This window comes from Lepisosteus platostomus, unplaced genomic scaffold, assembly GCF_059453375.1.
Source record: "Lepisosteus platostomus isolate fLepPlt1 unplaced genomic scaffold, fLepPlt1.hap1 Scaffold_48_H1, whole genome shotgun sequence".
Taxonomy (NCBI): Eukaryota; Metazoa; Chordata; class Actinopteri; order Semionotiformes; family Lepisosteidae; genus Lepisosteus; species Lepisosteus platostomus.
The window spans coordinates 400,827-424,003 of NW_028291668.1; the positions used below are offsets into that span (position 1 = coordinate 400,827).

The following is a 23,177-nucleotide window of genomic DNA, read 5'->3' on the forward strand; positions in this document are numbered from 1 at the left end:
AGAATCTAAACACGAAGCCTCTTTGTATACAAACTGGCTGAATGAAACTGATAATGAGGGGGATATGAGTAATTTGTGGTATAAATTTATAAATCATACTGTAAAGTTAAAGAAATTTAATGCATCTTGTTATATATGTGCTTTAATGCCTCATTCTACAGCCTCACCCATGCGACTTTTTATGAAATGTACTCTTTTATTAATATCATGTTAGAAGGCTTAGACGCTATCAAACAAGAATTAAGGGGAGTTAGATTAATGGCACTTCAGAACAGGTTCGTGCTGGACCTTCAAAATGCAGCATCTGGAGGAGTCTATGCTTTAGTAGGAGACTCCTGTTGTACATATATTCCAGCTAATGACTATGATTACGGAAATCTTACACTCGCTATTCAGCATTTAAAAGAACTAAAAGACAAGGTGAATAAAGAGAGAGGCATAAAAGATACACCGGCTTTTCTCTCCTGGTTAGAATCACTGTTTGGGCCAGGGGGAATGTTTTTCTTTTAAGTTACTAACACCGATTATAGGGGCTGTGATACTTGTCTTCCTGTTTTTATGTTGCTGTATGACATGTATTATTCCAATGCTTCGAAATATGGAAATATGGTACCTAGGGGGATAAACTGTTCATCCTTCCAGTCTGGAGAATTGGCAGCTGTCTGACGTCAGTAAGTGATCCTTAAAAAATTAATAGTTCCATGACAGTGTGCATCACCAGAAAATCAATTTCAATGCATTAAAACTCTTGTTATCCTTCTGATCATTGAAGTGTCATTGCCCCAGCACTGTATACTCTTACTTTTGACGCCTGTCTGAAGTTGGATCCATTTCTAAGAATGGTGACTCACATATCCTCATGCTCAACTTTGGCTCAACCACACAAACTATGAAGTTAATCATCTGCTTTTGCTCCAAGATTTATGTTACTAGGCTCTCTCCTGGGGATCCTCGTGTTCAAACTTTGCCCTTATTGTGGATGATCCATGACAGAATTCAGGGAATTCAGAATTCTGATACCTCAGCTCAGATTCTGACTGGGCAGACTGTCATTGCCTGGTGTGAATGTGTGCATATCTGTTTTTGTGCATGTTCTGTGGCCTGTTGTACAGTACATCACAAATGAAAGGGAAATGGAAAACTAAAATAAGACTCAAGTGTTTTATCTTTCATTAACAGTGTTTCATTAGTATCTGTGCTAGATCCTGTCATCCACTGCTTACCACGACAGGCTCTAGCACAGGATAGCAGCTAATACATTTAACAATCTCACTGCACAATGTTGTATATTCAAGGGCTGATCTTCTGTACTTTTTCTTTCACTTTTCATTTCCTAGAAACTCAGTCCTGCCAGGAATAATCTGAGAACAAAATCAATCTGAGTGAAAATCTAAGCAGAGGAAGATTGTTTTACAGAGTTAACAAGGTCTAATTCAAGGTCATCAGCACTAACAACATTCTCTCTGGAGACAGGCGATAAGAAAATTGAAAGTGTGTATTGTTACATAACAGCAGAGACTATGAGTTATGCTATCATGAGAGTGGTGATGGATTTTTTTCATTGCTTAGTTTTGCAGGTTCTGTACATTTGAACATTCAAAGTGACTAAAGTAAAGGAGTTTTCCCTTTTTACCACATAATTCCCAAAGATCAACACTAATAGAAAGCCTAATTCCAGCCAAGATTCAATTACTGTCTCTCAGGCATCCCAGCAGTGGATTTCATGACTTCAGACAGCCATCTTTATCAGTGGAGAACTCAATGCTCTGAGGTTTACTGGCAGAGTCTCACACTGGGTAATATGTTGGTAAATAATGTCCTATGGAATTCTACTATTGATAAATTCTACTATGGAACTGCGATGTGTCCTGAAAAAATCTTCTATGATAGTGGTACAGTCCATCACACCCCACCTACAGCCTTTAAAAGAGAAAAAAATATTCTGATATTATGGTGGAAAAAGAGCCCTGGAATCTTTGTAGAAGGACCAAAGACGGAAAGAACGGGCAGTGTAACCATGGCGAAGAGAAGGGAAATATTGGAGAGAGCTTTTTTCATACACTTTTTATCATTGTTTTTCCAGCCCAACAATGATCAACAAATATGGGCAGGCGTCCTGTGCCAAATCCAATCTACCTTTCTTCCAAGCATACAGGAATGTCAGTGAATTAAATATTGACATATGAAAATACCCAAAAATATGCAATCACACATATGCAGTTTGAGCAAACATAAGACAATACCCAAGTACCACAAACTACCAGGCATCATTAGCAGTTCAGGTGGGGAGCTGTGTCAGCATGCGTAGGCTGCAAAGGAACAAGTAATAGGTCTATTCCATGCTTAAAAGAGAAGAAAGAAAACACAACATTTCAGCCGTGGAGCCCTCACACCTGAAGAAGGCTCCACGGCCGAAACGTTGTGTTTTCTTTCTTCTCTTTTCATCTAGTGTCATTAGCCAGTTCCTGTCAAAATAAAATAGAAATGGATAACATTCTAGAGAGAGTTTGAAATACCAAGGTACAATTTAAACCATATTTCTTCCACTACAACCACAATATTTTGGAGAGATCGCTGAGCCTAACTGTTCTGGCATGCCCGTTAGCCTCCGTCCTGCTTCAGCAATGAATGCAACGGGGCACATTCTGAGGGAGATGCGGTCAATCAGGTTGCAGGAAAACCACGCTATGCTTTTTTTTGAGATCCTGAAAAGGACAGAGGGGCCATGTATATGTGTGCAGCTGGATATGTAATTGCAGGTGGCGTAGCAAATTCTGCTGAAGCCCCACTGCCTGGTGTGGACGGTAGCTGTGCATGTTGCAGCAGAATTGTGCATGTGAGATCAAGGGGGCATGTCATGTGTTTGAGCACTTCACTCCCTTCCGGAAGCACGTGATTCCCTGAGTCCAAAAAATTTGTAAGTTCTTTGGATGACCTGTGGACCGATCTTTCACGATGAAGAATTCCTTAAGAAGAATAGATCTCGGCCCACCATCCCAATGCCTCCATCTCAAAACAGCAACCTCCCACTGCCCTTAGTCTGCAAGGCAGTCCTTTCAAGTGCGATGATGACGCCGGGACCTTCGTTGCCTATTGTACGAGCTGAACTTTTGTGCTCATCAATTCAACGCTCTTTCCATCAACTCATCTTGTCTTTTGACGCTTCGTGTTTTGTGCTCCTTTGACTATCGGCATATCGGGTGACTGCAAACACTGAAGTTCTTGCTTACGGAGTGTGGAATAGTGTTTTCAAGTGATCGCTGTTCTGTCATGTTGACGCCGAGTGAATCTTTCTTTGGCAACATGGGCAGGCTGACAGCAGCGCGAGCGAAAGTAATGGCAAATTTCTTGACTTATTTCTGAATGTGAATGTTCTTTAGAAAAGGGATGCGGCGTTGCTTCTCCCCCGTGTAAAGGTCACGCATTCCAGACGTGGTTATGAGCGAACAGTTGCCGCAAGTGTTTGAAAAGAGCAAGAGAGGAAGCAGCCCTGCCCCGTGTGAGGATCAAACTCAGGACCTTCAGATGATGAGACTGACGCGCTACCAACTACGCCAACGAGGCCAGCTGCAGTACACAGCCGGAAAGTTTGCCTCATGGATTTCAGTCGCCCGTTCCCTAATCTTTAGACGCCCTCTGCTGGATGTTGCATTTGCCTTTTGATCTCACCGATACTTTTTTGGTCTGTTTCTGTTGCGAGTCTGTTTTTCAGATCTCACCTAGCACAAGTCTCTCTGGCTGAAGTGGCCTCTCTGCTTCAGCATCGTGCCCTCACTCAGCCATTAAAAACGTCACTCGGACTTCTGACATGCTGACATGAAATGTCAAGAGAGAGTGGCGGAGACGCTTAAGGCAGAGAGAAGATGAAGAGGGGGCGTGGCTGCGAAATGATTGACAGCTGCATGACGCTCTCCATGCAAGGCGTGACCACAGGCTAAAGGACACCTTTCGGCACATCAAGCTCTAAGCACACACCTGGAGGACGTGGGAAATGATCCCGCTACCTCTCGCATGCAAAGCGAGCGCTGTACCATGCAAGCTAACCCCCCTCGCTGGGGCTCATGCCTCGGTGTCGCCTAGTGCCGCTTGTTCCCCTCTTACCGGGTGCAGTTCACTGCCCTTCGTCTGCAAGGCAGTCGTGTAATTGCGGCTTTCTTGACTTATTGATGAAGGTCTGACTGGACGAGCGAATGACGCCTCTCCCCCGTCCTCAAGCTCGCTGACAGAATAAAATGGAAAGTGCTGCCGTGGCTCATTGGTTTAGGGGTATGATTCTCACTTAGGGTGTGGGAGGTCCTGGGTTCAACTTGCGAATGAGCCCTTGTGTGTTCTTTTTGTCCTCGTCCACAAGACTGGGAACTGATATCCACATCACCTTGCAGCATCTGCTTATGGCAAACGATGGAATGTGACTAATGACTGAACGAGCCTGGTGAATACTCATCACGTGGCACAATGAGAGCGTGCAGTCAGCTGTCCAAGGCAGCAACCTCATTGCTCGTTCAAAAGAACACGTACTGAAAACTCATCACCACTATGTCGTAAATGAGCACCGCGATCGCTTGTTGTCATGCGTCCTTACTTGGGAAATGCAGAAGCAAAAACTGCCCTCTCTCAGTCACCGAAACGTGTGCGGCTCGCCTTGCACTCTCTGCGCCTCGCATATTTATGGAGCTGTCTGCTCTTCTTTCTGTTGAAGTACGCAAGTTACGTGGCGTACTGCAGACTATGATGTGCTCAATGACAGCTTTCAAGATTTGAAAACTATGAGCTTGATGGCTCAAGTCGAACGAATGTGGTTGTTACGCAATTGATGATCAAACGCACGTATTCTAACGATTCGTGAGAGTATGTTCTAAAGGTCCCTGGCTCGATCCCGGGTTTCGGCATTTTGTTTCATCGCGCCCTTTGTTCCTATCTCCAGCGCCCTCTGCCTAAAGTGACGCGTCCCTTTCTCAGCCCGAAACGCAAGCGAGACACCAGCAGCAGTCCCTACAGGTTTCCGTAGTGTAGCGGCTATCACGTTCGCCTAACACGCGAAAGGTCCCCGGTTCGAGACTGGGTGCAAACAGCCTCTTCTTGCACGCTCCTGCACTTCACAGAGGTCTTGAACCACCAGTCATTTGTTCCCAATGTATTTCCGGTGCCTTCATGCACTCTTGTACCAAACGCACGTTTTTTCTGTACCTGGAGCCGATCATTTGCAATTGGGCTATCCCTACAGACCAAGACGAGCTCTGTCGGCTCAAAAGCAGCGCAACACCTGCGAGAACAACAGAAAGATTAGTACCCAGCGGGGGCCTCTTAGTGAGCCCAAGATCTAATCAAGAATCGACTCCAGAAACAGGGCTTGGCGCATTGTTCCATACTCCGACCACTCTTGGTGTAAACAGGTCCCTCCTGGTCTCTGCATGAAATGCACTTTCCTGCGTTTGCTTTGGTGTAACTGGCTTCCCATGCATGGGCGAATGTGAAGAAGATCCTTAGTAAGTCATTGAAGAAACCCGAGAAGAGGTCGGAGTGGCCTCTGTCGTTCATCAACGATCCAGTCAGGCAGTACTCCTCTGTAAAGCGCTGTTCGTTCACATCGATTGGCTTTTTTTTGCCTTCATTCATGCAAGTAGTAAAAGCAGACGCCCCTATTCTGCCGTGACCCGGATTTGAACCAGGGTTGTTGTGGCCACAACGCAAAGTACTGACCACTATACGATCACGGCGAGTTACCGATACACACGTGGCAGGGCGGAAAAGGCTGTGCTCTCTTCGTGTGACATGATTCGGGAAAGTCCTGACGTTGCATTTCAACTGAGCCCCAGTATACATCGACCCTTCGGCACTCTGAGTGACAACTCTCTTGCGTGTTTTCTCATATTTATGTAGTTTGCTTGCATGATGCCCGGAACAGCAGGGTTGTGCACTCCCATATGGTCTAGCGGTTAGGATTCCTGGTTTTCACCCAGGCGGCCCGGGTTCGACTCCCGGTATGGGAACGTGTCAATTTTGCCTCCTGCTTTCCAAAAGATCAGCACTGTGTACGAAGGAGCCACATTAAAACTACTCAACGTGCAAAACGTGCGAGAAGAGGGGGCGCTTGTTTCCAGCCGAAACTTCTCGCGTGTGAGACGAGCTGACCATCGCTGCAGGAGGTGGGAGGGTCACTCTGGTAGACAGGGCTGACCTTCGGCAATAGGATTTATACTCTCCAAGATGATATTTGCACTTTCTGGAGAGGCGATTTTCTCCACTTCAGTAGCCCGATTTCGTCGATTGCGTGGAGAGGGCTGTAGAATGTGGCGCCGTCTTTCCTGCTCCGTCCATGACAGGCGTGCTGGTCTCTGGAGAGAGAGCACGGTCCATCAGCGCACCCCAATAAAGGCACTGGAAGCAGCTGAATCGCATTGGCGAAGCTCAGCGCTGGGCCGCTGGGCACATCTGACCACAGTTTCCGTAGTGTAGTGGTTATCACGTTCGCCTCACACGCGAAAGGTCCCCGGATCGAAACCGGGCGGAAACAGACCAGACTTCTTCTGTCGCCACGCACAAAAGGGGATTGGGGATTCACCTAGCGCTGTGATCGAACAGACCCACTCACCTCTTAGTGTGGCGGGATCTGCACAGTGCATGTCGCAGCGCATCCTGCTTTCACTTCAATGCGCGTCCTGATGTACCCCGGTCTCCCGCGTGACAGGTGGGGACAGGTGACAGGTCCACGTGACAGGTCCTATACTAACGAGGAAGACATCACTCTCTCCGACCCCCGGCATCGTGTCCCGACCCACCGTGCTGGAAGCCGACTCGTGCTGTGATTCCTTTACGGAGCAGAAATGACAACCGAGGAGCCGAGAGATCATTTCAGCATTTCGCGTCTGAACGGAAAACACAAACGACCAACTCGGAATGATTTGCCTTTGACGCTTATCAAAGCGTTCTTTGTGCATCGAACAGACCCACTCACCTCTTAGTGTGGCGGGATCTGCACAGTGCATGTCGCAGCGCTCCCTGCTTTCACTTCAATGTGTTTCCTGATGTCGAGTCTTGTGCCGTGCGGAGGCTCTGAAAGCGAGAGCAATGAAAAGGTGCACGACGCTGTGTTAGAAAACAGAGAAGTGAAAGGCAGTCCTTTCTCTAAGGAGGTAAAAGAAAAGCTACTCCCCGTCGGGGAATCGAACCCCGGTCTCCTGCGTGACAGGCGGGGATACTTGCCACTATACTAACGAGGAAGACATCACACGCTCCGACCCCCGGCATCGTGTCCCGACCCAGCGTGCTGGAAGGCGACGCGTGCTGTGATTCCTTTACGGAGCAGAAATGACAACCGAGGAGCCGAGAGATCATTTCAGCATTTCGCGTCTGAACGGAAAACACAAACGACCAACTCGGAATGACTTGCCTTTGACGCTTATATACCTCTTAGTGTGGCGGGATCTGCACAGTGCATGTCGCAGCGCTCCCTGCTTTCACTTCAATGTGCTTCCTGATGTCGAGTCGTGTGCCGTGCGGAGGCTCTGAAAGCGAGAGCAATGAAAAGGTGCACGACACTGTGAAATAAACATTAATAAACGCATATATAACGTCGAAAACACATCTAACACTAGGAGTATACAGCACTCTGCACAGTGTACGAAGTAAATTATTTTCGCAGTAATTAATTATATTTACTATATTTATTATACACGTGTAAATTAATTACTGCGAAAATAATTTACTTCGTACACTGTGCAGAGTGCCGTATACTCCTAGTGTTAGATGTGTTTTCGACGTTATATATGCATTTATTAATGTCGTCGATTTTACGGTTGCAATTCGACGTTGATTATACGTCGAGGCGACGTATATATACGTATAGCCGTATTTTCGCCGTGAATATACGTATATTCGACGAATCAATGCCCACAGCTTGGCATACAAGGGTTTTGCGGAGGGGTCTTGCCACCTGCCTGAAAAAAAAACAGTAAAATGTTTGAGTGCCTATAGAGTTTCTATTTTTATTTTCTTGAGAAAAGTTGATACCATTTCCTGGAAACCCCGTCCCCCATCAGTGCGCGGTGCCCGGGGAAAAATCTGTAGGGGGGCGTCTGAAATTCTGAGCGGGGGTGATATTTCGGTTGAAACGGAGCTGTACGGTGCAGCTACCCAAATGAAATCTCGCAGCTATGCCATTAATTAGTGCTTTATGATAGAAGATATCGACTAGCAATCTGGTATTTGCGATGAAGTTCAGTTTCACATTTTTCGTCACTCTCACTGGAGAGTATTGCCTGGAGCGAAAAGTACCATAAGCGTTCATTTTTGCAGCTACATGGACGTTCTGAATCGTTAAGAAAAAATGTTGTAAAACCAACAGAAAGCACAGACTGCTATAACTAGTCCTAGTTATATAACGATTTTAAGTATAATGATAAACTACTGCAAGGAATCGGTCCACCTGAGCAAACAGGATCGTAATGTTGACACTCAATAACGACACTGATATGTGCAGTTCCTGGACGGATAGCCCTCCTGCCCATCAAACAGACTGAGTGACTGTTCCTGTCATTTAGTGTTGTCTGACCATTGACAAAGTACAACTATTTTTTTAGGGCGCAAATTAAGTTAGGTAAATCTTTTTGCCCAAAACTGAAGGGGCAACATTCCCCCCTCCCCCCGTGATGCCAGGCCTGTCCCCATCCTATTCCATAATGTCATTATATATAATACCATACAACAGTGACCGATCCTTACTAACTACATGCGTTAAAATTGCACATCAGCTCATAGCAGGGGGCACATAGCCGCGATGTATTATCAATGTTATATTTCAACCATAATATCGACAACATTAATAAACGCATACGTTGAGAAAATATCGAACCCAGCATATTTTCCGGTTATATACCACAATGCATTGCTAGTATTCGTTGGTCACAATTTTGGACACATTTTTCAAACGTAGAAGTATATCCGCAAATATCTCAGCAATCCTCTTTTGACGAGTAAGTATGAACAATAATAATACTATCTGAATACATACAGATCTTTCTTAATATTATTTTGATTAAAATAGTACGTGAATAAGCAAAAAATGGCACATAAAATAGTGTGAATGGGGAAGATGACACAAAATCGTTTTGCCGTTTCTCTATTCTTATTCTATGTTGTACTTTCAAACTTTGGGTACTCTTTAATTAGGACAGACTTTATTGCTCAACTGCTATGATGCAAGCCAAATTTCATACATTTATTTCAGTTTTGAGCTTAGTAAACCGTTCACTTTTTAGATTATACTAAAGAAGATATTAATCATCATTTATTTGGGAAGTAATATTATATCATTTTCTCCTAGCTGCGGTGCTGAAGTCCCACCCTACATCAACAGAAAAAGAAATAAAGGAGCATGCAATGTGTTACTTGAAGAATGCATATGAAAGACAGGGGGCCAGGAGATCTGGACACTGAAAATAATAGGTTTTTGGTTCTAACTGTTAGGACAATTAGACAGGGTTTGCAAATAGTGGAAAAAAATCATCTTAACTTCCATTGTAATATTTTTTTTTCTTGGAAATATAGAAGTTGTACATTTTAAAATGTATATTTGAATCAAAATGTGGTTTTGAGTTAGTGTGTTAATGTAATTAGTTTTGTGTTTGTCATTACTATACTGTATATTGCCATGTTACCAGAATTTGTAGCTGAAGTTTAAGACTAGTTGTGTTTTTTTATGATTATTGCCCATATGTTGATTGTTGATTGATTGTATACAATGTATAATTTGAAATACATATGTTTCAGGTGTGAATGTGTATTTTCAGAATACATTTCTAAATCTAATCATTGGCTTGGTTTACTTGTTTCTACACCTATAAAATCTATCTTTGATGTATAATAGACCTCTACCCATATACGTATAATAGACCTCTGAAGTTATACGTATAATAGACCTCTAACCATATACGTATAATAGACCTCTAAAGTTATACGTATAATAGACCTCTAACCATATACGTATAATAGTCCTCTAAAGTTATCCGTATAATAGACCTCTAAAGTTATCCGGAACTCCAACCATATATGTATAATAGTCCTCTAAATTTATCCGTATAATAGAACTCCAACCATTTATGTATAATGAACGTCTAAACATAGACGTATAATTGACGTATAACTTTAGACGTATATTAGAATTTCATTCTAGACGAATTGTAGACCACATTTAGACGTATAAGGTATGCGTTTAATAGACGTATATTATACGTCTTTTGCCCACTGGGTGGGCTCCAGATGCACATGGAAGCAATCAAGTGTTTCATCCGAGCTGTTTCAAAGACTGCCCAAGAGCTTTCCTTTCACAGAGGCGCAACGATTAATGATGGGGGTGCACCCTTCAATGCGCCTTACGACTCTAAGGAGTGATTGAGACGATTCGTAGCGTGTGCTCATTTCTCTCTATTCCCCGTGTTGCAGTGGTAGGATGACGTAAATTACTGCTTCGACACGTAACGGCATTATAATCACGTGCAGGAGCTGAGGGCTTTAGTTTTGTTTCGTTTTCCATGACGTTCGTAAGCGCGCAAATCAAAGGCAAGTCCTGCGTCTAACACGAACGTAAATGCTTTTGAAAGTGCAGTGTGGTGCAGCTTGTAAAATCCTTGTCCACATTTGTGGTTTGTTGATGTTTGTTCTGTCTGCCAAAGTTGCATTTTGACATCCGGACGGGGGGACTTTATCATTTGAACGTGAAGCCAGCCTTAAACCCTCTGAGGTGTGTCTGTCTGCCGGCACGTATCTTGTGAAAGGTATTTTTTTTTAACGGAGAGCAACTTTAAAAAGGTATCCGCAGCCACCTCGCAGTCCGTGTTTGATTATAGGAGGAATGCGGCGGCGGCGAGCTCGCATTTGTCGTGCTCGAGTGTTTAAGGCGATGGGATCGAAATGCGTTGGGGACTCCCCGCGCAGGTTCGAAACCTGCCGACTCCGGCGTCTGCCGCATGTCGCCTTGTGCCTGCGCGGCAGAGGCGAAGTGCCGCTTCTCCTTTCCTGGTACTATAACAACGCGAAATCGCTTGGACCTGCTGCCATGGACATCAATTCTTCAGATAACCACACACTTTGCCTTCGCACCTCTGGTGCTCTGCTTATGCCTTTGAAAACCTAATGAATAAAGCTGAAAGAACCGACACGATATGTAGGTGCTGGTAAAGCACGCAGTAAAGAACTGTTAACAGCAAGGGTTTCAGTGGGTTAACTGAGGAGAAGGCGTGATCGCTAATTGTTGACTTTTTATTTGGTGTTAGAAACACTCTTACTGTGCATGACGTGCAACAAATGTAGCCACAGAAATTGCATCACGCTTTCATGTATGCTATTGCAAACACCAACGTTGCCTAGATAGAAAACCGAAATAGCCGTGGGTTTGCTTGCTGGTCTGAAGGATCTCTCTTCGAATCTCTATCATTTGTCAATGGAAGTAAAAGGCGCTGCAATCTGATACGTTCAGAATCAAACCCGCAGCTGTTGTTCGACTTTATTTCTTGACTAATTACAACTGAGTGTCGCATGAGCAGTTACATAAACTTGTCTGGTATATTTGAACACAAATGCCGTTCTTCAATTAAAACTAACAGTACATTGTCAGGGACATTCAGTTCTATACAAACAAGAGACAGACAAGAGAATATTTCTACCGTTCATGTGGACTACGTGTTGACTTACTGATCGGAATAATTGAAAGGTTCGGGCTCATAGCCGATGCAGTGCGTGCTAATTAGAACAGCAACGCTGAGCTCTCAGCACCGTACTGAGCCCAGGTGTTTTTCTAAAGCTGTCAGGTGCAGTTCATTTACATGAAGGAAATCTCTTACTGGGTACGATTACAATGCAGTAAGTAGCACAGACTACTTAGGGAGCAGCCCGATGTGTTTAAAAATGACCCGAGCCAGGTAAGAGTCAAACCTACAATCTCCTGATTCGTAATCAGACGCCTTATCCATTGCGCCACTGGACCTGGTGTAACACTGCAGGACTGTAACCCAGTGAGCTCAGCCCTGCAACTAGTAAAATATTACCCCCGGTCCATTCTTTTCCAAAAGTGAGAAACACCTGTTTTCTACATGTTGTCTGTTTTAAAACCATATCTCTTTAAACCAAACCAAAGAGTTTGTCTTTTGCACTGCTATTCTGATTCATTTCGATTTCAAAGAAAAAAAAAACATTACCTTCCAAAGCATCATAAAATTGTCCCTTCTTCCAGACTCTACTTCTCTCTTGTAGTAGTACAGCAGACCTTTCCAGGTGAGCAGATCACAGAGTCCGAAATGAGCTTCCTCAATCAAGCAAAGTACCTGAACATGACTCTGTCATCATAAAAGCGCCCCTGTAATAAAGAAATTAAATCCGAAATCAAGAGGGCAGTTGCCTACTGAAATACAAGAAGTCATCAATTTTAACCTAGCAACACATTAAAGGCTGCATCTATACAAGTACGATTCTAGAAATGCTCACCAGATTACGTTTTAAGAAGGAACTGTGCCTCAGGTTCCGCCGAGATCTTAACTCGGATGGCAGGATTCAGAGTCCGGAGTGCGGACTGATGGCGCACGGAGGGTCCATATACTGTGGATCCCTCAGTGATCTTCCGCGTATTCAAACCACCAGCGTGTGACTCCCCTGTCCCCGTGACCTCATTGCTCTGCTCTCTCCTCTGTGCAGCCGAGCCCGACTCACGGTAAAGTGAAAAAAAATATGCCCTCAACGTGAGATTTAGTCTGGAGCGAGGATAGATGTTACCTTTTTATCATTGAACAGGATGTATGTGATGTGGCGACTAGGTTCAATTTTGTATCCTCTTTAAAAGATTAAGGACTGGGGTGAGCGTGATTTACCAGCTAAGAACCCGACGTGCGCACCGTTTAAGCTGCATAGACTCGGTCGTTTAACTCTTCTCCATTAGTAGGGTTAAGGTTAAAGAAAAAAACATTGCTGACTTCTTTTTTTTTTGCCAGCCGCTAGCGCTGATTAGCAAGGTTTGTATTTCATGTTTTGCAAGTTGCATCCATTTTAAGAAAAACAAGTCGCGTTAAAGACAGGAAATGAATACTTGCATTTAATTAAGTCTAGCCGTAGGCGGTTGTCCATAATGACCAGTACTGTTCAAGAAGACAGAACAAAGAAGGCACCGCTGGGATTCGAACCCAGGATCTCCTGTTTACTAGACAGGCGCTTTAACCAACTAAGCCACAGTGCCCCGGGAGTGTTGTCCTTTTGCAGCCACTTGGACACACCTTTAGAAAAACATTTTGTTAGGCATTCTGCCTCAGCCTAAACACCTATAGCTTGCAAAGCGCATGCTATTAGACAGGCACCTCTGCAAGACCTTAAGAGTCTCTTAAACTAGTGATAGTAAGGTGTTCCCAATGGGTGATGTTCGGCTTTCAAATCATCTCTCCGTGGAAGCACCGAGATGCAGCTGTTTAAGGCTTAGAAGCAGCTGACTGTTTCACTACCTAGCTGATCACTGTCAGTCAGGGAGCTTAGAGGTGAAAAGCCTGTCTGAGAGACAATTCGCCGTCGATCAGTTCAATATGTTCCGTACCAGCTCGGCGCACCCGAGATCATCTTGGTAGCCGTGTAGCTCAGATGAGTGAGAGCTTGTGTGTATTTACCACCGTGATTGGATGCCGGCCCTTCTCAGGTCACAGTAAACCTTCTGCTCAAAAAAAGTGAGGTAAAACCTCACTCTGCACAGTAAAACCTAAAAAAGTGAGGTTTTATTTAATCTCTGACCAAGGGAAACGTTTCATTTTTTCAAAGAAATGTTTGTTAAAAAATAAAGTCATAGTTCCATGGGATTCAATCATAGACCGTGTGACATGGAAGTCAGGAACCTAACCCACTAAAGCACTACAGAAACATTATCGACAGACAATGTACAGCGTGTACTATTCTTGTGTTGCGGTACATGAATATAATTATATCGTTATTAATTTCTAATTTATAACTTTATTAACTTTATAAATTAACTTTATAAATTTATTAACGTTATTAATTAATTTCACGACGCACAGACAGAGCGTGGGGAGCCGCCGCCTGCAAACACAGCTCCAGGCAGGACTCCGCTCTGCAGGAGCCGCAGAGCAGAGGAGATGGGGGCAGCTTAGCTCCTGTGCAGAGACCTGAGCTGCTGTTGCTGCGGACGCTGTCTTTTCTGCACTCGGGGTAGGAGTGAATGTTGAGTTGCCCTTAGAAATGAAGCAGAGCACTTCAACGGCACGGGTGTGTGTGTGTGCGCCCTGGTGATTCTGGGAGACAGATCGAACCTGGGCTAAAAGAGAGGAGGCTTAGCCCTCTTCCATTTACTAGTTCAAAGTTGTACAACCCATTTGTATCTGCTAGGCGGCGCAGTCGTCGTGCACAAAGAACGCTTTGAAAAGCGTCAAAGGCAAGTCATTCTGAGTTGGTTGTTTGTGTTTTCCGTTCAGACGCGAAATGCTGAAATGATCTCTCGGCTCCTCGGTTGTCATTTCTGCTCCGTAAAGGAATCACAGCACGCGTCGGCTTCCAGCACGGTGGGTCGGGACACGATGCCGGGGGGTCGGAGAGAGCGATGTCTTCCTCATTAGTATAGGACCTGTCACCTGTCCCCACCTGTCACGCGGGAGACAGGGGTACATCAGGACGCGCATTGAAGTGAAAGCAGGATGCGCTGCGACATGCACTGTGCAGATCCCGCCACACTAAGAGGTGAGTGGGTCTGTTCGATAACAGCGCTAGGCGAATCCCCAATCCCCTTTTGTGCGTGGCGACAAAAGAAGTCTGAAGTCCGTTTCCACCCGGGGACCTTTCGCGTGTGAGGCGAACGTGATAACCACTACACTACGGAAACAGTGGTCAGATGTGCCCAGCGGCCCAGTGCTGAGCTTCGCCAATGCGATTCAGCGGCTTCCAGTGCCTTTATTGGTGTGCGCTGATGGACCGTGCTCTCTCTCCAGAGTCCAGCACGCCTGTCATGGACGGAGCAGGAAAGGCGGCGCCACATTCTACAGCCCTCTCCACGCAATCGACGAAATCGGGCTACTGAAGTGGAGAAAATCGCCTCTCCAGAAAGTGCAAATATCATCTTGGAGAGTATAAATCCTATTGCCAAAGGTCAGCCCTGTCTACCAGAGTAACCCTCCCACCTCCTGCAGCGATGGTCAGCTCGTCTCACACGCGAGAAGTTTCGGCTGGAAACAAGCGCCCCCTCTTCTCGCACGTTTTGCACGTTCGAGTAGTTTTAATGCGGCTCCTTCGTACACGGTGCTGATCTTTTGGAAAGCAGGAGGCAAAATTAACACGTTCTCATACCGGGAGTCGAACCCGGGCCGCCTGGGTGAAAGCCAGGAATCCTAACCGCTAGACCATATGGGAGCACGCAACCCTGCTGTTCCGGGCATCATGCAAGCAAACCACAGAAATATTAGAAAACACGCAAGAGAGTTGTCACTCAGAGTGTCGAAGGGTCGATGTATACTGGGGCTCAGTTGAAATGCAACGTCAGGACTTTTCCGAATTATGTCACACGAAGAGAGCACAGCCTTTTCCGCCCTGCCACGTGTGTATCGGTAACTCGCCGTGATCGTATAGTGGTCAGTACTTTGCGTTGTGGCCGCAACAACCCCAGTTCGAATCCGGGTCACGGCAGAATAGGGGCGTCTGCTTTTACTACTTGCACGAATGAAGGCAAAAAAAAGCCAATCGATGTGAACGAACGGCGCTTTACAGAGGAGTACTGCCTGACTGGATCGTTGATGAACGACAGAGGCCACTCTGACCTCTTCTCGGGTTTCTTCAATTACTTACTAAGGATCTTCTTCACATTCGCCCATGCAGGGGAAGCCAGTTACACCAAAGCAAACGTAGGAAAGTGCAATTCAAGCAGAGACCAGGAGGGACTTGTTTACACCGAGAGTGGTCGGAGAATGGAACAATGCGCCCAGCCCTGTTGGTGGAGCCGATTCTTGATGAGATCTTGGGCTCACTAAGAAGCCCCCGCTGGATGCTAATCTTTCTGCTGTTCTTGCAGGTCCTGCGCTGCTTTTGAGCCGACAAGGCTCGTCCTGGTCTGTCGGCACAACCCAATTGCAAATGATCGGCTCCGTGTACAGACGGAACGTGCGTTTGGTACAAGACTGCATGAAGGCACCGGAAATACATTGGGAACAAATGACCGGTCGCTCAATACCTCTGTGAAGTACAGGAGCATGCAGAACGAGGCTGTTTCCGCCCGGTCTCGAACCGGGGACCTTTCGCGTGTTAGGCGAACGTGATAGCCGCTACACTACGGACACCTGCAGGGACTGTTGCTGGTGTCTCGCTTGCGTTTCCGGCTGAGAAAGGGAAGCGTCACTTTAGGCAGGGGGCGCTGGAGAGAGGAACAAAGGGCGCGATGAAACAAAATACCGAAACCCTGGATCTTTAGATCTTCAGTCTAACGCTCTCCCAACTGAGCTATTTCGGCGGTGGACAGAGCGCACAGCCACCTGCTCCAGCCTTCCTGTGTTGCGGCATGAGCGCACCAAGAGGAGCGGGAGAGTGTTGCAGGAACGTCACTCAGAAGGAAAGCCACCCAGCTGCGCCCTCTGAGCTCTGTCCAGCGCATCTTCCTCGCATGGACTCCTGCCTGCGACGGGCAGGAAACAATTAGCAAGAACAGAACAACACCCCATGGGTGTCTCATGACCACACCTTAGGTTGTGACACGTGCAGGTGTGAGGGGTTGCCGGGCTACTTTGGAGCAGAGCTTGGGCGGAGGGGGGGCGGGAAAGCAGACAAAGAGGTGACACCTCAAGGTCTGCACGATCACAGCTCTCCGCCGCCCCAGGCTTCCGCTCGATAAGCTGCTGGACACACCCGCCCCTCCTCACACAGACCGTGGAAAAGCCCCCGAGTGGGAGGGCTCTCTCTTCCTCCCAGGAGCTCTTGGACACGACGCACAGACAGGGTGCGGGGAGCTGCCGCCTGCAAACACGGCTCCAGGCAGGACTCCGCTCCGCAGGAGCCGCAGAGCAGAGCAGAGGAGATGGGGGCAGCTTAGCTCCTGTGCAGAGACCTGAGCTGCTGCTGCTGCAGACGCTGTCTTTTCTGCACTCGGGGTAGGAGTGAATGTTGAGTTGCCCTTAGAAATGAAGCAGAGCACTTCAACGGCACAGGTGTGTGTGTGTGCGTGCGCCCTGGTGATTCTGGGAGACAGATCGAACCTGGGCTAAAAGAGAGGAGGCTTAGCCCTCTTCCATTTGCTACTTCAAAGTTGTACAACCCATTTGTATCTGCTAGGCGGCGCAGTCGTCGTGCACAAAGAACGCTTTGAAAAGCGTCCAAAGCAAGTCATTCCGAGTTGGTCGTTTGTGTTTTCCACTAATGTAAGAGCTATTTCAAGTGCGACGTGGTGCGGCTTTTCAAATGCTTGTGGGCATTTCTCTGTTGTTGATTCTTTTTTTGTCTGTAACAAAGTGGCATTTTCATGTCCGGACGGGGAGACTTTATCATTCCGACATGAAGCCACCCTTAAGTCCTCTGAGGCGTGTCTGTCTGCAAGGCTTGTATTTTGGAAATGTTTTTTTGAAACGGAAAACGACTTTGAAATAGGCTTCCGCCGGCGTCTCGCGATCCAGGTAAGATTGTAGCAAGAACGCAGCGGCTGTGGGGCTTGCTGTAGTCGTGGCCGAGTGGTTAAGGCGATGGCCTAGAAATCCATTGGGGTCTCCCCGCGCAGGTTCGAATCCTGCCGACTACGTTATCTGCCTCCAGTCGGTGTGTTTCGGCGCAAGCAAAGAAGTGCGCCTCTTTGCTGTTCCTGGTGGTTTTAAAACGCCCAATCGCTTGTACCCGCTGCCTTGGAAATAAGTTCTTCAGCATCCGCGAATGGCATTTTGCAGCTGGAAGCAGATGTCGATGCACTTTGCACAGAGCACCAAAAAAGCGTCTTTTTTGAAGGCCCAGGCACTGAGCATTGGTGGTTCAGTGGTAGCATTCTCGCCTGCCATGCGGGAGGCTCGGGTTCGATTCCCGGCCAATGCAGTGGCTTTTGCAGCGAGCGGCTCCATCACTTGCATCCCCTTGCAACTCGCAACTGAAAACCCACTGAAGCTAAGCAGGTGTGAGCCAGGTCAGTACCCGAATAAGGGTGAGCTACAGGGAAAAACAAAGCTTCCAGCTGGAAGCGGTGTTAATGGTGCCGGCGGGGGGGCGCTCACCCTGAGGTCTGTGCGGGTCCCAATGCCCCAGTATAGTGACGGAGTTGCTGTGTTGTAAAAGGGCGCTGTCTTTTGGATGAGATGTAAAACCGAGGTCACAGCGTTCTGTGGTCATTCAAAATGACCACCAAAACCTTTGACAAAAGCTCTTGGTAATTGATGGTCTTCAATAATGCTTCTCCTTTAGGTACATTTTAAATCAGCTGAAAAATGCTGTGAAATGGGGGGGCACTTCAGGCCAGTGTAGGATTTGGGTTACAAGAACCATGAAACTGCACGAGAAAGCCCGTACACTGAATTACACGGCTTTCTATTCAAAGGAGGACAAAAGAAATTCCCTGAGTTTGATTTTTTGCAGCACAGAGAGGAGCACTGTCGTGAGGCTGGTTAGCTCAGTTGGTTAGAGTGTGGTGCTAATAACGCCAAGGTCGCGGGTTCGAGCCCCGTACGGGCCAGGTCCTTTTCTCCTCTTACCAAAGCTGTTAGGTTCCTTTCCGTGGTGAGAGGGGTTGTCATGCAACGCTGCCACATAGTGCCGACAGACAAGAGTGTTGCGTGAGAAGAGAAAAGTGTTTGAAGATTTAAGAGTGTCTTAGGTGGAGCCAAAATCAAGTGTCACAAATGCAAGTGGTTGGATTTCCAATGTTTAATATGGTAAATCCTTAAGTTTCTTGGCGGTATCCTTTACAGTCCTCTGTTCGGTCGACAAGGGACTGAAGGGGGCAGCTTTCCTCACACATACAGTGCAATGTACTGTAGTGTTCCCCTTCATTGAATTCGCAGTTCTGCATCAGACCTCTAACTCGTTTCCTTAGCTTGGATTTAAGCCACGAAGCAGGCTTCTACTGTATAAGGAATCACAAACTATTTGAGAGGCCACCATCCCAGGGGGAACTGACAAAGTCTATCCCTAAACACCTAGCGCGGTCTCTCGAGAGACTGTCAAAAATCGCTTTCTCCGTTTGCGTTGCAAGTAAGTGAAAACGCGGTCTCAACCCAGAGCCACTTGGCAGCAGCGACACGTAAATACCGTTACTGTTACTGCTCGATACCGACGTTAGCCTACTATACCATGTTCAGCCACCGCTAGAAAATGCACGGCTCTAGAACCGGAGCAAACGACAGGAGGGCCAACGCCGAACGGGCACACGTGTCAGACATGGAGCGCGACGAGAATGGGATTCGAACCCATGCGTGCAGAGCACAATGGATTAGCAGTCCATCGCCTTAACCACTCGGCCACCTCGTCGAGGGATCTGCGCTGTCCGGACATGGGTTGGCGCGCTCCAGATGATCTTTTTCTTTTTTTTCCCCCGTACTCGAGGGTCATTTTCCTGTTCCACATGCGATTTCAACATTTTCCTTGGGAGATGTCAAGCCAGCAAGCCACTGCTGTGGTTCAGTGGCCAGTGTGGAGTTCAGTGGCCCTGTTGTACACAGAAAGCACATTGAGCTCCTTGGACATGAAAAGTTCCAGATAAAAGCCATTTGTCACCCTTTCTCTTGGTGTTGATGTTGCTATTATATGTAAAGGTGGCAACTTGCTCAGCGAGCAGGCGGAGCACACACCGAATGCAGATGTGTCTGAGTGGTGTGTCCAAGTGGCTGTCAAAGGACAGCTCTCCTGGGGCGCCGTGGCTTAGTTGCTTAAGGTGCCTGTCTAGTACACAGGAGACCCTGGCTCCGAATCCCAGCGGTGCCTTTTTTGTTCTGTCTTCTCGAACAGAACTGGTCATTATGGACAACCGCCTACGGCTAGACTTAATTAAATGCAAGCATTCATTTCCTGTCTTGAACAACTTGTTTTTCTTATAATGGATGCAACTTGCAAAACATGAAATACAAACCTTGCTAATCAGCACTCGTGGCTGGCAAAAAAAAAAAAGAAGTCAGCAATGTTTTTTTCTTTAACCTTAACCCTTCTAATGGAGAAGAGTTAAACGACCGAGTCTATGCAGCTTAAACGGTGCGCACGTCGGGTTCTTAGCTGAAAGGGTGGTAAATCACGCTCACCCCAGTCCTTAATCTTTTAAAGAGGATACAAAATTGAACCTAGTCGCCACATCACATACATCCTGTTCAACGATAAAAAGGTAACGTCTATCCTCACTCCAGAGTCAATCTCACGTTGAGGGCATATTTTTTTCCACTTTACCATGAGTCGGGCTCGGCTGCACAGAGGCGAGAGCAGAGCAATGAGGTCACGGGGACAGGGGAGTCACACGCTGGCTGTTTGAACACGCGGAAGATCACTGAGGGATCCACAGTATGTGGACCCTCCGTGCGCCATCAGTCCGCACTCCGGACTCTGAATCCTGCCATCCGAGTTAAGATCTCGGCGGAACCTGAGGCGCAGTTCCTTCTTAAAACGTAATCTGGTGAGCATTTCTAGAATCGTACTTGTATAGATGCAGCCTTTAATGTGTTGCTAGGTTAAAATTGATGACTTCTTGAACTTCAGTAGGCAACTGCCCTCTTGATTTCGGATTTAATTTCTTTATTACAGGGGCACTTTTATGAAGACAGAGTCATGTTCAGGTACTTTGCTTGATGGAGGAAGCTCATTTCGGACTCTGTGACCTGCTCACCTGGAAAGGTCTGCTGTACTACTACAAGAGAGAAGTAGAGTCTGGAAGAAGGGACAATTTTATGATGCTTTGGAAGATAATGTTTTTTTTTTCTTTGAAATCGAAATGAATCAGAATATCAGTGCAAAAGACAGACTCTTGGTTTGGTTTAAAGAGATATGGTTTTAAAACAGACAAAATGTAGAAAACAGGTGTTTCTCACTTTTGGAAAAGAATGGACCGGGGATAATATTTTACTAGTTGCAGTGCTGATCTCACTGGGTTACAGTCCTGCAGTGTCACACCGGGGCCAGTGGCGCAATGGATAACGCGTCTGACTACGGATCAGGAGATTGCAGGTTCGACTCCTGCCTGGCTCGGGTCGTTTTTAAACGCATCGGGCTACTCCCTAATTAGTCTGTGCTACTTACTGCATTGTAATCGTACCCAGTAAGAGATTTCCTTCATGTAAATGAACTGCACCTGACAGCTTTAGAAAAACACCTGGCCTCAGTACGGTGCTGAGAGCTCAGCGTTGCTGTTCTAATTAGCACGCACTGCATCGGCTATGAGCCTGAACTTTTCAATTATTCCGATCAGTAAGTCAACACGTAGTCCACATGAACGGTAGAAATATTCTCTTGTCTGTCTCTTGTTTGTATAGAACTGAATGTCCCTGACAATGTACTGTTAGTTTTAATTGAAGAACGGCATTTGTGTTCAAATATACCAGACAAGTTTATGTAACTGCTCATGCGACACTCAGATGTAATTAGTCAAGAAATAAAGTCGAACAACAGCTGCGGGTTTGATTCTGAATGTATGAGATTGCAGTGCCTTTTACTTCCATTGACAAATGATAGAGATTCGAAGAGAGATCCTTCAGACCAGCAAGCAAACCCACGGCTATTTCGGTTTTCTATCTAGGCAACGTTGGTGTCTGCAATAGCATACGTTGGTGCCGTAGGCTTTGGGAGGAAAACCTGCAGGATGGAAAGGTGATCTATAGCCTCATCTCTAGAGATGTTTTGTTGCTGTGGCATGTGTGTGACCCATATTAAAAAAAAAATATCGAAGCTGCCTCTAAATCTGCAAATGAAGATGAGTCGATATACCACTTGTTTTTCGTATAACTAGACATATATTCATTTGTTACTGATTTCATTCATTGAGCACGGGTACAATAGAGGTACAGCAATTCACTGTTTGACATGTCTGGTACAGAACCTACAGAACCTAGCAATTAAAAAAAGGGGTGAAACTGTCTTTAGACTCAGCATACAGTACCGAGGCCACCCATGACCAAATAAAGGCTAACCTCGATAATCAGCCTAAAGAACGCAGACTACAGCAAAACGACTGACTTTGAAAAGGGAATGAACGTCCGGAAGGAGTAGTGGAACTAGCTTGAGATGCTTCTCCGGACCCCTAACTAAAAGCCACCGAGAACCAGCAGCGGCGTCGACTCCTTTCGAACCGGGATCCTTCCGCAGCCACGCAGTTCGTGGTGTCCTAACCCTCCCGTATCTGATTTTGGACCATGCACATCAGGGGAGAGCACGAACGCAGTCCCCCACTACCAGAAATTATGCAGTCGAGATTCCCACATTTGGGGAATTCGCAGGGGTCAGCACAGCCGGAGTGCAACGGCCGAGCCTCGCCCTGGGTGAACCGATTCGATTTCGATTTTTAAGAACTTTATTTTCTTTTCACAAAAAAATACAGGACATCACAAATCAGAAAGCTTTACATTAATATACATACTTAAAACAGTATATATGATCACATCTCATTACATTTTGACACGGTAACAGTTACATAGCAACAATTTTCTTTTTTTCTGGTGCAAATCACATTCTTTACTTAAACATGATAATGTTTTTCACAGTTTCTTGAGATATTGACCTATGCTCTCTATTTCCCACAGATTTTCTGCTTCCTCCCTCCCTTCTCTCCACAGATCTCTGAGGTAATAGTTCTCTCGGGTGATGAACAGGGCCAGGCTACCTGCTGCCTTGACTGGGACCTCGATGCCTTTGAACAGCCCCATGTTCCTCACTCTCCACAGGGCGTCTTTCCCACTGTTCACCACGGCCCAGATCCTGTCAAACACGTCGGGAGGAAGTTTGACAGGAGAGATGCCGTATATGACGAAAGCAGCGGTCAGGGTAAATTGGGGCAAGAGAGCCTGCAACCAATCTTCAAACTGTGCCCAGAAGGCCTTAGCAAAAAAACAGGACCACAGGAGATGGGTCACAGTCTCCTCCTCGCCGCAGCCCACCCTAACGCAGCGAGGGCTGGGGGTGAGGCCCCTACGGTACAAGAAAGTTCGTACCGGTAAGCACTGGTGGAAGACACTCCAGGCTAAATCTCTGTTAATGTTGCACAGAAATTTAGAGGATGT

The 23,177-nt window shown here is 46.4% G+C and overlaps 9 non-coding genes and 1 pseudogene across 9 annotated transcripts; 5 read left to right on the forward strand and 5 right to left on the reverse strand.

Annotated features, from left to right (window-relative positions):
• Positions 1–3,491: 3,491 nt before the first annotated feature.
• trnam-cau (transfer RNA methionine (anticodon CAU)) lies at positions 3,492–3,564 on the reverse strand. The gene has a single exon. It is a non-coding gene; the product is annotated as a tRNA-Met (tRNA).
• Positions 3,565–5,918: 2,354 nt separating this feature from the next.
• Positions 5,919–5,990, forward strand: trnae-uuc (transfer RNA glutamic acid (anticodon UUC)). The gene has a single exon. It is a non-coding gene; the product is annotated as a tRNA-Glu (tRNA).
• Positions 5,991–6,441: 451 nt separating this feature from the next.
• Positions 6,442–6,514, forward strand: trnav-cac (transfer RNA valine (anticodon CAC)). The gene has a single exon. It is a non-coding gene; the product is annotated as a tRNA-Val (tRNA).
• Positions 6,515–13,145: 6,631 nt separating this feature from the next.
• On the reverse strand, positions 13,146–13,219 carry trnat-agu (transfer RNA threonine (anticodon AGU)). The gene has a single exon. It is a non-coding gene; the product is annotated as a tRNA-Thr (tRNA).
• Positions 13,220–15,309: 2,090 nt separating this feature from the next.
• On the reverse strand, positions 15,310–15,381 carry trnae-uuc (transfer RNA glutamic acid (anticodon UUC)). Its single transcript has one exon. It is a non-coding gene; the product is annotated as a tRNA-Glu (tRNA).
• Positions 15,382–17,664: 2,283 nt separating this feature from the next.
• trnas-aga (transfer RNA serine (anticodon AGA)) lies at positions 17,665–17,746 on the forward strand. The gene has a single exon. It is a non-coding gene; the product is annotated as a tRNA-Ser (tRNA).
• An 841-nt stretch (positions 17,747–18,587) lies between these two features.
• On the forward strand, positions 18,588–18,661 carry trnai-aau (transfer RNA isoleucine (anticodon AAU)). Its single transcript has one exon. It is a non-coding gene; the product is annotated as a tRNA-Ile (tRNA).
• A 712-nt stretch (positions 18,662–19,373) lies between these two features.
• On the reverse strand, positions 19,374–19,455 carry trnas-gcu (transfer RNA serine (anticodon GCU)). The gene has a single exon. It is a non-coding gene; the product is annotated as a tRNA-Ser (tRNA).
• Positions 19,456–21,080: 1,625 nt separating this feature from the next.
• trnar-acg (transfer RNA arginine (anticodon ACG)) lies at positions 21,081–21,153 on the forward strand. The gene has a single exon. It is a non-coding gene; the product is annotated as a tRNA-Arg (tRNA).
• A 1,168-nt stretch (positions 21,154–22,321) lies between these two features.
• On the reverse strand, positions 22,322–22,462 carry LOC148633241 (U1 spliceosomal RNA; annotated as a pseudogene).
• Between the last annotated feature and the right edge of the window lie 715 nt (positions 22,463–23,177).